We start from the raw sequence: 14,863 nt of genomic DNA, 5'->3' as shown, positions 1-14,863 counted from the left end.
ATAAGAGAAATGAGAAATGCCTATAAATCAGGTACGTTAAATTCTACCAACTTTAAAAACTGAGTCTGAAATAGCAGTAATAGTTCTCTTGATGCTCAGTTTCTTCTCTCTGGAGAAGCAATACAGGAGAGTGATTTAGAAGACTCTAGAGCAAGACTGCCTAAGTTTGAACCCAGCAAACAGTTAACTCTTCTGGGCTCAGTTTCCTTATCTATTAAAGGTAATAGTAAGTACCCACCTCACAGAGTTGGAGTGAGGAGAAATGAATATATATACAAAGCCCACAAAACAGTGCTAACACATGGTAAGGGCACAATAATGACCATGCAGATTTTATCTACTTAAACCACACAAAGCTGAAATTCCACAGAGTCTTCAAATTAAAGAAGACAAAAACCTTAATACACCTCTGGCAAAATACATGTTGGTGGAGGTCTCCAAAATCTTAATTGCAAATACAGTGAATGAAAATGCCTAAAATGTTTCCTGAATGTAGCAAAACATGTTGCTGGTTTTCAAATGCTTAAAAATTATTACTAATAATTACAGCCTTTAGTCACATCTTAAATTAATATTCATTTCTTCAGATATACTCTAAGTACCTGCTAAGAGCAAAACATGATGCTAGACTCTTTTTTAAATGAGAAAGATATTAGAAATAATGGGTTTTTTAAACCATTTAGACTCATTTAGAAAATCAATGCAAAAGTGAACAGAGCACAGAAATACTTTAATTTCCTCTCATCTACAGCATTTCATTTAGTAAGCTTCATTATCCTTATGACACTATTAAGGATCAACTTATATTTATACTGCTATATAAAATGAGCTTGATAATCCAAATTCTCTCTGAAGCCACTCAGTTATTAATGACATGTTTTCAAACAGTTTCATTTCATTCCAGTCTATGCATAAAGATTCATTTAGATATGAATCCATAAGTCAAGAGTGCCCCCTAGTGTTAAGAAAAAGATTTTAATTAAATTTTTAAAGGAAATATATTCTTAAAAAAACTATGCTTCAAATATATATATATATATTTTTTACTATTATTTACTGAAAATGAGATAATACAGACCAGGAATAAAAATTACATATTTTTAAACTATATGACATTACACATTTTTTTTAAAAAGCAGTCTTTTTAAAAAAGATTTATTTATTTGAGAGAGAGAGAAGGAGCATGAGAGGGGGGAGGTCAGAGTAAGATAGCAGACCTCCTGCTGAACAGGGAGTCTGATGGGGGACTCTAGGATCATGACCTGAGCTGAAGGCAGTCGCTCAACCAACTGAGCCATCCAGGTGCCCAAGACATTACACATTTGAAAATATAAGTAAAGAATCAAATTTCCTCTGCTTGGTTTTAATTAAAATGCCACTCAAATAGTCCATAAATATTAAGGTTATATTAAAATCCATTACATGTAAAAAAAAAAAAAGAAATAATTACAGTAAAGCATACCTTAAAGAAAATCATATTCAGAACTATTTATAAATGTACTACATATCAATAGTATTTAATACTGCTGAAGAATAACAAACCTCATATGATACCATCAAAACACTAAGTCCTTAGAGAAAGAAATGGGTTTATTTTTTTGTATGTATTTCAGGACCCCTCTGTGCTTTGTAGACAGGAAAGTTCAAATTAAAGACAAATACATGTTTTTCCTAGTGCTATGAATGGCACAATCATTCATAATTACCAACATCACAACAGCTCTTTTCTTAATTAAATTATTTCTTACTTATTCTCTTCTGAAAACTTCTACAGACAGTTAATCTCTTTTGGATTTAAATCCTAAAACAAGCATATTGCTTCTTTCTAAGCAATTGTAATCCAAAAACAAGGATATTTCTTCTCTCCAAGCAATATAATCCCCAAACAGGAAATCTGAAATGTGTAGATTTAGTTCCTTGCTTGAAGTCATAGAACTAGATTATTAAATTGCAGGCTTATTCAGTCTCCTGAACACCTCACCTTCTCAATGAGAATCACACCAGAAACCAGTACTTTTTAACCAAATGAACAAAGGATTAAAGTCAAAGGGTCAACTTCTCACTGATTAACCTAATTTCATAGCAGTAGTTACATATTCTTCTCTAAAATAAATTATGCTATCATCATTAAGAATATTATGCTAAAGAAATTTAATAGTTTTATAAAACATACTGTAAAAGAGTTAAGCAACCATAAGGGAAATGGTAGTGAAATGCAATTAATCAATTTCTTTGGAAACATTCAGACAATACAGAATTGACATGTTTATACACTCTGGCTTAAAAACTTAGTCCCAGAAGTTCCCCTTATGAAAACTCTGGAGCCAGAGAAAAATACAGCTATTTTAAGCAGTATTTACAAAAGTGAGAACCACTTTAACGCCCTCACATACAACCACATTAAGAAACTCAGATGGACAACTGTAAGGAAGGTGAAAATAGAAGCAATAGGTTCAACAACAGAAACTACATCTTCTTATTAATAATATTCTTATAACTTTCATGAGAAAATATAGGTTAATATTAAAACACCATAACTGCAGTTCAATATTTAAAATTTCTTATACAACTTGCTCTCCTTTAACATTTATTTTTAAGTAAGTATTAAAGACTACTTTACCTGACACTTGGGAAAGGCCCAAAAATTTAAACAGCCTGGGGGCATCTAGGTGGCTCGGTTAAGCATCTGCCTTCTGCCCAGGTCATGATATCAGGGTCCTGGGACCAAGCCCCACATGGAACCCTGCATTGGATTCCTTGCTCAGCAGGGAGTCTGGTGCTTCCCTCCTCCCCAGTGTAACACTAAGCAAGATTATATTTGCTATTTACCACCCTTAAAAAGTTCAAGTTAACAAAAGTAATTAAAAAGAAAAAGGTTCTGATGTCCGCCCAGGGTTATATGAGACCCCCACTGGTTCCTGGAGAGACATCATTAGCCTCCTGCCTCTGTGCTTCCACTGTTAAAATTCTAATGCCATCTTTTCCCACTGATTTATTTGTGTATTTGCCTAATGCATTTAAAATTCCTAGATATTAAAAACCCGTTTTTAAAACAAAACATGACAGAAAAAACATTATTTTTTATCTTTTCACTCAGGCACATGAACACAATACTTGACCTCAATTACCTACTTAATAAGTATCTGTTAGAAGAGTGAGTGAGGGTCTCTGGGTGGCTCAGTGTTAAGCCTCTGCCTTCGGCTCAGGTCATGATCCCAGGGTCCTGGGATCGAGCCCCGCATCAGGCTCTTTGCTCAGTAGAGAGCCTGCTTCTTCCTCTCTCTCTGCCTGCCTCTCTGCCTACTTGTGATCTGTCTCTGTCAAATAAAATCTTAAAAAAATAAAAAATAAAAAAATAAGAGTGAGTGAATGAATAAATAAAGCAGTCTTCACAGGACATTATGTAAATGCCCAATTAAAGTACAGGGTGAATGGCAATCAAAAAATAATCAATACATACAATACTACACACATTTAAAAGAATATGATGAGGATTTCTACTTCCAGCAATACAGCTAATAAATAATATAAAAATGCTGGGGCGCCTGGGTGACTCAGTGGGTTAAGTGTCTGTCTTCAGCTCAGGTTGTGGTCCTGAGATTTCTGCTCAGGTGAGGGTCTCAGAGCCCATCACAGGGCTCCCTGTTCATGGGCAGTCTGCTTCTCCCTTTCCCTCTGCCCCTTCCCCCTGCTTGTGAGCTGTCTCTCTCAAATAAATAAATAAAATCTTAAAAAAAAGAAAAATCTTTATAATACAAAAGAAATTTATGAATTGTAGGTTAAATTTTGACCCCAATTGGATAGAAAAGGCAACCAAGAGAGGAGAACAGAATTGAGACACATACTTTCCTCCCCACCCTACCCAACCATACTTTTACCTAGACTAAAGCCAGACATATTGATGGTCTACCCCATCAACGTAAAATGGTGAAAGAAAGAAAGAAAGAAAGAGGAACAGAGGGAGGGAGGGAGGGTGGGTGGATGGATGGATGGATGGATACTGGTATAAGATAAGGACACTTACCTGTCTTGGCCTGAACTTAACATTAAGACTAGAGGAGAGTGACCACAAATTTGTCTACAAAATGACAATCTGTAATCCTAAACAGACTCCAGCAGACACACAATGTGAATTTATACTATCAGCACGGTTCAAGACCCTTCAGACAAGAAATCCACAACAATATGTTCACAAGCCAGACTCCTGGAACCCAAGGCAGATGGAGGGAACAAAAAGGCAGTATGTGATTCCCACAAATAAAGCCCCACTAGCAAGATCAAAATAAAAATTTACCAACTCTATAAGCAAACAACACATTACAAGTAAAAGTGGGAAACACAACAATTATTAGGATTACCTTTTGAGAACTTAAGATGAGCGATAAAACAGGAAAGATTAAAATCAGCAGCCTTAAAAGAAAAAATTGAAAACATAACAAAATGTTATGAAGAATGCAAGACAGGGACACCTGGGTGGCTCAGTTAGTTAAGCACCTGCCTGCGGCAAGGGTCATGATCCCAGTCTCCTAGAATCGAGTCCTGCATCAGGCTCCTTGCTCAGCGGGGAACCTGCTTCTCCCTCTGCCTGCCACTCCCCCTGCTTGTGCTCCTTCTTTATTTCTCTCTGGCAAATAAATAAAATCTTTTTAAAAAATAGTGCAAGACAAACATTTGTTAGAAAAAAAAATTTTTAAAGAAGAAAAATATAGTCACTGGAGAAATAAGCATCAGATTAAACACAATTGAAGAGTTTGTGAAGTAAAAGAATTTATGCAAAAATTCTGTACAAAGAGTTATTGGTACAGAAAATGTGTAGAGATCAAGAGAAATGAAAAACAGAATAATAAGATTTAACATAGTCTAAAAGAAGTTCTAGAGGAGGAAAGATAGTAAAAGGCAATATTTAAAGAGATAACGGCTGAGAAGTTCCCAGAGCATGTGAAAGACAAACTCTTCTTATTCAGGAATCACAAGTCTTGAGCAAAAAAATAGAGTCATATTCTATATATGTCACTCTAAACTGGAGAGTATTTGTTTTAAAAGCAAGTGGAATAACACACTTTACTTACATAGGAACAAAATTATATGGAAAGCTTCTCAACAAAAATAATGCATACAGAAGAAAAGAAAATATCTTTAAAGTACTTAGAGAAAATAACTGTCAACCTAGAATTCCACACCCAGCTAAATTCTCATTCAAGAGACGGCGAAGACACTTTTAGGCAAAGAATTTACCAAAAAATTAGTCCATATGGCAAGCCATTAAAAATGTAATACATGAGAAAATAATTTTTCTCAAAGCAGAAGTAATTATCTTAATCATGATTGTTAATACAATTGATATTTTTGGATGATTGTCAAAGTGTTTAAAAGTTCAAAACTAACTTCTATAACTACTTTTTAAAAATAATTATTTACTTTTATGCAAAAAAGGGAAAACTATATCCGCCTTTACAGCAGGTCCTATCATTTATTTAAATTGGAATACACAAATCAGTACAACAACCACAAACAAAGGATAACATCCAGGAGTGCTTATTACTTCATAGGCCTGCTTTGAGTACTTTTCATTAAAAAAATCACTCAATCATCAAAACAAACCTATGAAGGTTCACAGGTTCATGATACCCCATTTTTAGAGTTCAGAGGACAGGTGATCGCTTACACAGTAGGGATAGACAGCTGGAAGGAGGATAAAAGGGAGGACGGAGGGGAAAAGCAAAAGACAGAAAAGAGATGAACTGATAAATGGATAGATAGGAAAAAAAAAACAGGACAGAGGAGGAGGGTATGGAAGAAAGAAAGGAAAGATGGAGGGGAGAAGGAAGAGGAAGGAAACAAAATAAGGGAAGGAGGGAAACAGAAAAGGGAACCTGAAAGGTTGTTCCTACTCTAAGCAAGTTCATTATGGCTAGAGTGGGAAAGAACAGGAAATGAAATTATCAGAATACTACTACCTGTTACACTTCTACTCAGCTCAAAAGTCATGGAATTTCTACAGGATGAAATGATGTTTGGGTTTAAAAAGACAGACAAGCTAAAGGGTTGGAAGAAAGGGAAAGTAAGAACACCATAAACAAAGGTGCGAATACAAACGTGAAGATGGCCCAGAGAGGAGGTACAGCATGGAGTGCTCGCCTGCTTTAGCAGAACCCTCATGCTTAACTCTGGAAAGGGCTGAAGAAGTGAAAGGACAGGCACTAGCAATCATGAAAGGTATCTAAGTAGGGAACTGAGCTTAGAAAACTAAAAGCAGTATATTTCAAGGTTTAATATGCCAGAGGTATGCCACTGGGTCTTAGGGAAGGTGAGCAGTAAACAACACTCTTCCACCTTTTCCCAAAACCAGCAAAGTATCGAAGTGGTGTGCAGGCCCCTTCCCTACCCAAGCATTTCCAATTTCTGCTCTCCAGGACCCTCTTCTAGTCTTCTCTTGTACAAGCTCTCCCGTGTTCACATGGTGCCCCCTCACATCAGTCATCTTCATCTTACCATCTTACCAGCACCAGAATCCCTGGTGCCATGGAGATGGCAAATCTCAGAGGACATTAACAAAAAGTTAATGGAAGTCCTGTCAATTCATGAGCAAGGCCCCCCATAACTCCCCTCCCCCCACTGCAGACCAAGCAAGCAACAGAGAAGGCAGTTCAGTGGTAAAATCGTGAGATATGGAATACTAAATTCTAGGACTTAAACCAGGTGTATATGCTGGGTTATTTAATCTCTGAACTTTGGTCTTTTTCATTTATAAACAAGTGATGGCAAAATATATCTCACAGAGATTTTGTAAGAATTAAAAGAAATCATAGGAAAAACTCCATGCATCTAGGAATAGTATAGTATAATAGAAAGAACACAGACTTTGGAGTCAGAAAGCCATGGGTTCAAATCCTGATCTACCTGGGTAAGGAACTTTGCTAGTATTTAAGCAGAGGCTCCAAGTCTATCTATCAGTGATGTGGCTTAAAAAAGAAAAAAAGAACTGAGGGTTGCCAGGAGGAGGGGGGTACGGAAAGGGTGTTTGGGTTATGGACGTTGGGGAGGGTATGTGCTACGGTGAGTGCTGTGAAGTGTGTAAGCCTGACGATTCACAGACCTGTACCCCTGGTGCAAATAATACATTATATGTCAATAAAAAATAAATAAATAAAATTTTGAAAAAAGGAAAAAAGGAGAGGGTGAGGCACACCTCTAAGAGCCCTTCTTCTACTTCTAAATTCCAGAAGCATGTTCAAATTACAATATATATCGATGGATCAGAAAGAGTAAACTATTCCTCTAAATGAACCATTCTGAAAGACATAAGTACACTGGAAAAGAAATTTACTAAATGATTAAAAACATTATTTAAAAAATATTCATTTCTTAGAAATTCTAAATGTATAAACATGTTAACTAATAATAATTATTTCTCTCAGCACAAAAAACCATACGAATATGCTGCGATACAAAGCCGTTGAATTTAATGATGAGGGGTCTCTTGAGAAACTAATTTGTAAGTGTAGATTAAACATAAATGTTCTAAATTATTTTATAAATTCATTCAAAAGCACACAACTTGAAATTATTCCATTTATTCCTAGTATTATAGACTAAGTAATAAAAAAAATTCTAAGCTACAATTCATTCATTCATTTTTTTTTTAAGATTTTATTTATTTATTTGACAGACAGAGATCACAAGTGGGCAGAGAGGCAGGCAGAGAGAGAGGGGGAAGCAGGCTCCCTGCTGAGCAGAGAGCCTGATGTGGGGCTAGATCCCAGGACCCTGGGATCATGACCTGAGCCCAAGGCAGAGGCTTTAACCCACTGAGCCACCCAGGTGTCCCACTACAATTCATTCTTAATCAAAGGGGTAGCAAGCATTTTTTTTTTTAAATGACAGCAATTCATATGGTAAGAACACACCAAACTAAGGGAAAAAAAGAAATTCTGGAGAAACTTCAATCACTGTAAGCCAACCACAATGACAGGTTTAGCAGTTTCACACTACCCACATAGCTAAAGAAAAAAAAAACTGATAATGTCTAAATTAATCCACACATTTAGAAGTCTCATGTCAAAAGAAGTAAACCATTTCCCAGAAGACTATCTGCTAGATCAATTACCAAACTATTATTTAAGTTTGGTACCTTTATATTTTTTCCAGGCATATATTTTATTTCTAAATATTTTAGGTACATGCTCAAGATGTGTATGAGAATCTGAAGAAGGATTATTTTCAAAACAAATATAAACTAAGATCTTAAATTAAAAGGAAAAAGGTAAAGATAGCAGAAAACTGTTTCACCTATCACAATGCCACCTTATTATGCTACCTGAAGTAGAGTGCATACATTAACAATGGGCAATGAAAAGTAATTGACCCATATAAAATGTACCCCACCACCTATAAAATAGCAACTATTATTTGCCAAATAAAGAAAGGCTTAAAAAAATGAAGCTACTTTAAAAGAGTACACTAGGATGCATTTGTACTGAAGTGTAGAAATAATGGGATGATCCATTTATTAACTGGCCTATATCCACACAGAAAGCTTATATTTCCATGTACCTAACTGGCCCAAAACCAAATACTTGATGAGAGATTTTCAAATGACCGAACACTAACAGGGAAGTCTTAAGTAATGCCTTAAAGGTTCTGCTCTACCTCCAGTAGAGAAGGTTCACTGAAGATAATTTGCCAAGTGATTCTAATACATAAGTGCTCCAAGATCTCCCATGAAACCTGGCCCAAAACATAAGCGGTGGTCAACTAGTATTCAGGTAACAGAAAGAAAGTTACAGGCAAAAAGTTAGTCTGTTAGTTAGATACTGTCTTGTATCTTTTTGGTTTTGGCGGGTGTGTGTGCATTTTAGCCAGATGCTCTGCTCAGAACACTAGCCCATGAAAGTCCATTTAACTCATAACACCACACACTTGGAAAAAACAAAAAACCCCAACATATTCTATAATATGAACAATTAAAGCATGAAAAAAATCCAGCTGAATCCAAAAGGGCTTTATATATTTGGCAGAAGTGTACCACTGCAGGCCCGGAAATGGTCAGAGAGAGGAACTGCAAGTGTGGTAGCATCACCCTGTGGAACTGACAAACAGCACAGTCAGTCAGGGCTCCATGGTCGGAGTGAAAACTTCACGTGAGCTGACAGCACAGCACTGTTTCCCTCAGGCTGTAAGAAAAAAGCAAGAGCCTAGAAAGAAGAGCAATTATATAGCCTGGACACCTGAGAAATTCCGGTACCTGAAAGGTAAGGCTAAGTTGAACAGCACACAGTGATCCACCGCAAAGGAATACACAGTGCAGCACTACGTCGTCTCTAAAACATCACAAAAGAAAACTCGGTGACACATGGGAAAATATTCACAACATGCTGCTTAATGAATAAAACAATTTACCAAACAGTACCTAAGGTATAATCCTTCCGGCTGTCATTGTCATTATTACAGTGTACATCAGAGATTACATCAACATGCACTACAGTGGAGCTCTCTCCGGTTTTCCAAGTCAATTTTTCCCTAACTTTGGCTTACCTGTATATTTTAAAATTTCTACAAAGACATTATGTTCATTAGAAAAAAGTTAAAAGAAAAAACAAAAACAGAGTCTTCCTACAGACTGCTTAAAAGTTGCAAGAGGAAAATAAGTAGCTACACTGTGTGAAGAAACAGGACAACACCCTGAGCATGCAGATCAAAATTGCCATCGCCACCAAGGAAAAGACTGACATCATGGGGCTCTGCTGGGATATTCTGCGAAGGGCACAGCACGTATGAGTATGAGCTGGGGATGCATAACCTGAATCTGATCTCGAGGAAATGGACAAAAATAAACCGAGGAACATTCTATGAATTCGTTCTTTTAAAAATCTCAATGTTTCATGAGGCACAAACAAAGGCTGAGGAACTGTTACAAATTAAAGGAAACTCCAGAGCCATGACAACTAAAGAGTCTGTACTGGAGGGCAGTAAATGCTCTAAAATACCGGAACAATTCACAAAATCAGAGTATTAACTACAGATTAAAGTACTGTATCAGTTTCCTAAATTTGATAACTTCACTGTGGTTACTTAAAGAATAATTTTTTTAAGAATAATTTTGCTTTTAAGAAGTACAAAAGAAATATTGTCGAGTAAAGAGGTATGAGGTATGCAAACTAATTTCAAATATTTCAAGAAATCAGCATGTGTAGGTAAGGGAGAAATGAGTAAATGATAAAGGAAACAGGGCAAAATGTTAATAAAAAAAAACCTGACAGTCAGAAATTATTTCAAAATAAAAAGTAGGGGGGAAACCCTACCTTAATCCGCAAAATTTTATAGATACTAAACTACACATCCAATTAAAAAAAGTACAACTCTTCCCACCAACAGATGGCGTCAGTGGTCACTTTTGACTTCGGAGCCAAAATGGTCTCAAGAACAGCCTTTCAGAATTAAGCTACATATATCCCAAATGTTTTGTCTCGTGTTATTAATACAAAGAATAAACAGATGAGTATTATTTAAGAGGCAGAAAGTACTTTCGAGATCCCAATTTATGATACATTTCAAATCCTCAAGTTTTCCCTTATGTTACTCCCAGGGCAGGCCCTACGTCCCACTCTTGAAAAATCATGGCTGTATAATTTATTAGCAAGTCATAGAAACCATTGCAGTCTTCAAATGTGCAAGAAAGAAAGAAGGGGAGGTAAGAAAAATGGAAGTAAATACAAAGAAAAGGAAGAGGGGGAAAGGTAACTTTGCTAACTCACAATTATATTCCAATTCCCTGATTTTACAGAAGACAACAATCTCACGGGAGGTTGTATGGCCAAGCTCACATAAAATCAACTAATCGCACAGGTAGGTCTTAAATGCAAGTCTTCTGTGCACTAATCCTCGGCACTTTCTACAATACCAAATTACCCACCCCCTAATGAACCCCTAATGGAATGTCTAAATACTATGAAAACCTGGGGGTGAAACACCTGATTTCTCCCCATTTTCACTTCTAAGAGAAGTTCATGAGGTGAATAAGGACACACACAGGAAATAGCATGTACAAAGGTTAGGAAGGGTGAAATCCTTTCTCACTGGCATTTAGGGAACTGCCAAACTGGCATTTAGGGAATTGCCAATCGTTAAGCACAGCACAATTAAAAGGGCAAAATGTAAAAGAGAGATGAGAACTCGGAGGAACTGCGTCTGAAGCAGCAGGTATAAAGGGCAATGGTTGTTACAGCAAAAAGAAAAGCCTGGACTTTATCTGGTAGGCAATAAAAGACAGAGTCCTTATAAATGGACTACTAACTTACATGATCTTAGAAGTTTCATTCAGAAGGAATGATTTATACTGCACACACACAGAGACCATTAGTCATTCCTACTGAATTCAGAAGTCTCAACAAATAGATACCACTGTGTTGACTTCAAGTATAACAGAACCTCGATGTTTATGAGGAATCTGTCCCAGGAAACCCTGAAAAATCCCCAAATTCGAAACTACTACTCTACTATGGCATATAACACATTAAAGTATACTATTTTTTTTTTTTACTCCTACAAGCCTTTCAATGAATCTAAAAATAGTGAAATAATTTACATTTATTACACTGCCATACAAATTGCAAAGTAGATTGATTTATACCATTAATTTAAGCCACCACAGAATCTTACATTTTACTCTGTTCAAAATTCCTCTTCCTAGAACTATTACTTTTTGCTTCCCTTTGGTCACCAGTACTAGGAGTTGGCTTGGGAAGCATCAACAGGACTGGCAGCAAAAGTTACTACACAAAAAAGTAGAGCATAATCAATGCCACAGAGACATGCCTCCTGGCTTGAAACCACTTAAAAGCATAAACTTGAACAAAAATCAAAATGGCTGGAGTAATGCTTCAGCAAGAGGCTCATTTTTTTTTTTTAAAGGGTTTTTATTTATTTGGCAGAGAGATGTCACAAGTAGGCGGAGACGCAGGCAGAGAGAGAGGGGGAACATGCTCCCTGCCGAGCAGAGAGCCCAATGCGGGGCTCGATCCCAGGAGCCTGAGATCATGACCTGAGTTGAAGGCAGAGGCTTAACCCACTGAGCCACCCAGGCGCCCCAAGAGGCTCAATTTTAAACTAAGTAATCTTTTTCCTCTCTCCAGAAAACCTCCCCTCCACCCTTCTGGGCACTATCCTGAAAACATGATCAATCTGGCCAGCGGCACGTACACAATTCCTGTCAAAACCAGCTAGGTCCTGGATTTCCCTATAAACCCCCCAGTCTCTTCCTCCAGGCGGGCTTGCAGTTTTGAAGGCCTTAGCCTGCTGCAACCTCCTTTGCCCGTCAAAGCAATAAATAAATAAATATTGGTCGTTTTATCCCAAACTCTCTTCCCATTATATTTTGGTTCCAAAGCACGGTTGGTGTTCGACAACAGCATGATGAACTAGTAACACATCTGCGCTCAGTAAAATCACAAATCATCATTATGTCATACACTAGTCAAGTCATTCATATAACAGTGAAAACCACAAGTGTTAATTTGTGAAAGACAGAGATCCATTCCATCAGCAAGTCATTAGCCAAAAAAGCATCATGTACTCCAATAGTAAAAATCCCACTGGCCTTTTAAAAGTAGCGATGCCTGTAACAATACAAATATTTGCATGCCAACCTGTACCTTACACATACACCTTAAAATAACTTCAGCAGAAGGATTAGGAGAAATCTTCTCATTTTAGTAAATCTACAATATAGTTTTCCATTAGGACAGTTTATTCAGAACTGAACAAAGTGGGTCTCTGAAAATGTTTACTCCTGCATACGTTCCTGGGCCACTCACTGACCAGAGGAAGAGAATTTCCTGTATAAATATTGAGGTGCTACAGAGATTGGAACACTGCTCTTCATTTAACAGCCCAAGGTAAATATTATTATATTCAACTTAGGAAACTGAGGCTCAGAGAGGTCAAGAAAAGAGATACCTCCTAAGAGCAAAGAAATCTTTCCTAAAAGGTTTCCTGTTCTCATTCTCCTCCCCAGTGCCAAAAAAGGCAGGCTTCCCTACATGTGTCACTGGCTACAATTCCTTCATACTTACTTATGTCTGACAAAGAGGAAATGTCAGGCAAGTCTTCACTAAGAATCTGATATTTGAAATGAGTCTGAACAACTAGAAACTGGGCAGATGGAGGGGAAGGAATAAGGACATTCCTGGCAAGAGAAAATAATACTTGCAAAGACAGAGGAATGGGAGAAACTGGCATGGCAGGAGAATACTGGTTAATTCTTTGCAGGAAATCAAACAAACAAACCTCTGTGTGTGTGTGTGTGTGTGTGTGTGTGTGTGTATGTGTGTGTATGAGAGAGAGACAGAGAGAAACAGAGACAGAGAGTGAAGGCATGGGAGGGAAGAAGGACACAATAAATTGCAAAGACAGACTGAAGACAGATCATGAAACGTGTACAACAGCATGGGAAGAAACATGCACTTCACTCTCTAAATTTTTTTTTTTCACTCTCTAAATTTCTTAACTAAGAGACCATGAATTAAATCCTAGGGCCAAGAAATATACAACTTCCCCCGAAGTATAAAAATTATATAATGAATACAAAAATTAATTTTCCTGGCTCCACAGCTATCAAGTGATTTTCAAAGGGACTCAAGATAAAAAGTGGTTAGGAAACACCATTCTGGGTGACTGGGAGTTAACCATATAATTACAGGCAGGGATGTGTGCCATACCACTTTTATTTTAGAAAAGAAACTGGCAACATGCGTGGAGGCCAGTGGATTAGAGAGAACCTTAAAAGCAGAGACAGCAATAAGGAGGTTATTGCCCTACTCCAGCCAGGAGATTATATATACATTTTCAAACCTAATTCCACTGACTTCTCAAAAGTAAACTTGCTAGAATTTGTTGAACATCTGCATATGGGTTGTGAGTGAGCAAAACTGCAAGCACGCCTTACATTCTCCTTCTCCTTTGTAGCTCATGTCATTCACTCATTCCATACCATCATCTCTAAAGGCCATTCGGAACATCAGAGCAGCTACAAGTGAAAGGGCACCGCTTTCTTCCATTTGCAACCAGCTACGACTGGGAACTGACCAGACAATACCAAGTGTCCCAACACGAAATGCTGATGGTGGAGAACGGGGGCTGGCAAACTAGAGACCACAAGCTGAATTAAGCCCTGTTTTTATAAATTAAAACTGTCTTATTGGAACACAGCCACGCTCCTTCATTTATGTATTGTTTATGGTTACTTTCACCCCGCCCCCCAAAAGGGAGGCCTGAATAGATGCAACAGAGACTGCACAGCCTGCCAAAAAAAAAAAGCCTAAAGTAGTTACAGTCTGGGCCTTTATAGAAAGTTTGCAGATCTGTGATCTAGAACAAAACCTCGGACAGATTCTACTTCAGAGAGCACTCCTTTAGTACAAGGGATAGGGTATGCAGGGGAAGGCTGTTTGCAGACCAAATTCAACCGTGTAACATCAGTCTTCTGAGGCAGCCGCACATACATCTGCAGTAGCTGCAACTTACTTCTAAACAGATCGAATATACAGAATTCCAAGAACGACTCTATTGGAAAAATAACCCTCCACGCAAGCAACATATTAAGAGCCAATGTTCTCAACCCCAATCCAAATCCTTGTCCTTAGCCTTCTTTCTTCCACTCAAATCTGCCTTCTCCCTCGTCTTTTAAAATGGAAAAAAAAAGAAAATACGAAGATCCAAGTATCATGATGTAAAACTGCTAAAGTGTCTGATCTGAGAACAAGGGTCTTGGTCTATTTGTGGAACATGAGCAAAAGGTGGCCAGGTAGGCATTTTAAATTAATGACGCTTAAACCTAAAGTTTTATATTTCAAATAGCCACTAATTA

The 14,863-nt window shown here is 37.4% G+C and overlaps 1 protein-coding gene across 1 annotated transcript in view; it reads right to left on the bottom strand.

The window, feature by feature from the left end:
• The window catches only part of RALGPS2 (Ral GEF with PH domain and SH3 binding motif 2), a 151,203-nt gene that overhangs the window by 116,659 nt on the left and 19,681 nt on the right, over positions 1-14,863 (bottom strand). The window lies entirely within an intron of this gene.

This window comes from Martes martes, assembly GCF_963455335.1.
Source record: "Martes martes genome assembly, chromosome: 15".
NCBI classification, from domain to species: Eukaryota; Metazoa; Chordata; class Mammalia; order Carnivora; family Mustelidae; genus Martes; species Martes martes.
This window is presented reverse-complemented; position numbering and strand designations above follow the sequence as displayed.